The sequence below is a fragment of the Miscanthus floridulus genome, chromosome 17 (assembly GCF_019320115.1).
Source record: "Miscanthus floridulus cultivar M001 chromosome 17, ASM1932011v1, whole genome shotgun sequence".
Classification (NCBI taxonomy): domain Eukaryota; kingdom Viridiplantae; phylum Streptophyta; class Magnoliopsida; order Poales; family Poaceae; genus Miscanthus; species Miscanthus floridulus.
In genome coordinates this window covers 97,236,045-97,238,839 of record NC_089596.1, presented here as the reverse complement: position 1 = coordinate 97,238,839, position 2,795 = coordinate 97,236,045, and the positions used below count along the sequence as shown (strand labels likewise).

At 51.8% G+C, this 2,795-nt stretch overlaps 1 pseudogene; it reads left to right on the top strand.

The window, feature by feature from the left end:
- The first annotated feature begins 1,453 nt into the window (after positions 1 to 1,453).
- Positions 1,454 to 2,569, top strand: LOC136514795 (transcription initiation factor IIB-like; annotated as a pseudogene).
- The last annotated feature ends 226 nt before the right edge of the window (positions 2,570 to 2,795 follow it).

The window sequence follows — 2,795 nt, the reverse complement described above, 5'->3', positions numbered from 1 at the left end:
ACTAGTTCTAAGTGTTGATTGAAGTTGAAGAGACATTTAGAGTTGTTTAGGACTTTATTTTTCCTTTGGCCGTACTATTAAGGGGGTATGGACGGGTAGCTTGACCTAGGTGAGTTTAGTGAGTTAGGTGTGGTGCACACTTGCTAAATCTAGCACTAGGTAGCTCCTAAAAAGCCCTTAGATCCATTGGACTAAACTTCATTCACATATGATCGAGAGTTGAAAGTGAATGGATGGTCAAATACTGACCGGATGCTGGCTCCGGGGTGACCGGATGCTGGCGCAGAGTCCGATCAGTTCATTTGATCAAGGTGAAATCGTCTGGTGCGATCGGACGGTGAGTCCCAGCGTCCGGTCGACTCTAGTAAGGTTCCAGAGAGGGAAAATCATGGCCGGACATGTCCGATCAGTGTTGATCGGACGCTGTCCAGTGTCCGGTCACAACTTAAACACTGGAGTTTGGGGAGAACTGACCGGAGCGTCCGATCAACATGACTGGAGCGTCCGGTCACCCCGCAGAGGCACATAACGGTCAATAGAAACACTTTCTAGGGACAATAGGTTAATTGGGCTAACTATAGAATTTAATTATTGCAAAGAAATTTCGAATTAGTCCAATTCACCTCCTCTTGGACATCTTGATCCTTTCACCCTCATTTAATCCTACTGTGGTATTGATTGAGCACTCACTATATATACATTTGGTACGTACGGTCACACAAACTTAACATGTCTTTGAGCACTAGTATCTTTTAAAATATATTTTTTAAGTCCTTCAAATTTTTGATATATCGTTCAAGTAGTTTCCAATACAACTCTACACAAATATTAGGCATGTCTCCAAAGTCCAAACAAAAAGGTTTGAACAAATCTATAGTTACAAAGGACATGTTTTTTATGGTGGGAATAAGTAGGGATTCTCCTCAAAATCGTCCGAGAAAACATTCATAAATGTTTTTGTAACTTGGTTAACGAACAACATGTATTTTTACTTAAATCCATATCTATAATTATTACATGGATACGAAATGCTTGTACATTTGGTAGCCTCTATGTTTTGATCAATAAAGCATCACGGAATTGTTCAAAGATGGGTTCATATAAGTTTTTACAATTTTGTTAACCCCACAAAGTTTTGTTTTATGTAAAACCATCCTATGTGACTTGGATATATAATATAGTACAAACATCAAACTTGGAGTCTGTTTTCAACAAAAAAGAGAATACACCGAGTTCAACCTGTTCTCCAAACAAAAGGAACCGTGTTGGATCCAAATCCGTCTTGACATGCCGTGGGCCCATGTTGTACCATCACATCACCGGCAGCCCCGTCAGTTCGATCCGGATCCGACGAGACGTAACCGCAGCGGCAGCAGACGCCGATCCAAGCCGGAGTCGGGACGAATCGGCACCGACCTTGGGGCCGCGCCTTTAAATAGCACCCCCACCCTATATGCGACGTCGCCGCCACCAGACACGACCAGAGCGCCACTGCCCACAAGGCCACAAAACACGAGACCAGACTGCCACCGATCGAAACGGCGTCTCTTGGTTCGAAACGCCGCCGCCGAGTGACGTCAGCGCCCTTCGCGAACGCGTGCATGGACTGCTACTAGGCGCCGATCGACACGCACAACGCCGCGCCCGAGGAAGCCGCCCTGCCGAGGAGGACGGCCTGCAGAGGATGCGCGGCTACGTGACCCTGTCGCTGAGGACGCCCGATCAGGAGCCCGAGGCCGTGGCGCTCTCGCTCTCGCTCAACACCACGCCTCCGCCGGGTCATCTGGAGGAGGAGCCCGCAACGGCGGCGGCGGCGGCGGCCGTGCACAAGCGCGTGCAGCCCCGCGGCGGCGAGAAGGCCATGTCCGAGGCGTACCGCGCCATCGCTGACATGGCGGCGCGGCTCGGGATCGAGGCGGGCGCGCGGGACCGCGCGGTGGAGGTGTTCCTGAGGATGGAGCGCAAGGGCAAGGCGCACCACTACTACACCAAGGGCGCGGGGCGGAGCGGCGACGCGCTGTACGCGGCGTGCCTCTACGTGGCGTGCCGCCGCGCTGGCGCGCCCCGGACGTTCAAGGAGCTGGCGGCGGCGACGCGCGACGGGCCCGCGGCGAGGAAGGACATCGGCAAGCTCATCGTGCTCATCCGGAAGCGCCTCGGGGACGAGGCCGGCGGGGAGGCCATGATGGACATCGGCGTCGTGCGCGCGGCGGACTACGTGGAGCGCTTCGGCTCGCTGCTGGGGATGGGGGAGGACGAGGTGCGCGCCGTGCAGGAGGCCGCGCGGAGGATGCAGGACCAGCTCGACGTGCGGCGCAACCCGGACTCCACCGCCGCCGCCATCATCTACATGGCCATGGAACGCCGGGCCGGCGCCGGGAGGTCCATCCGGGACGTGTCCGCGGCCACCGGCGTCGCCGAGAACACCATCAAGCAGGCGTACAGGGAGCTCTGCCCGCACGCCGACATGCTGTTCCGCTGAAGTAGGGAGACATTATTGGCTTTGCTTGTATATATGGTTCCTTTTGGTTATAGATGATCTGTTTCTTAATCACATTCCCCTGTTTGCTTAACCGAGACGAATTCATCTGTCATTTGGAATATATCTGTAACAAAAATTCATCTGTCATTTGGAATATATATGTAAAAAAAAGTATTTCATCTATCTCTAGTGTCTAAAGAGTTGTTGTCCCTGTATTTGTTTTCTGTGCACAAGAAAAAACAACTAAGGAAAAAAAATCAAATTTTCCAATTGCTAAAGTTTTCCACTGATGAAATTTAAAATGTCAACCCTA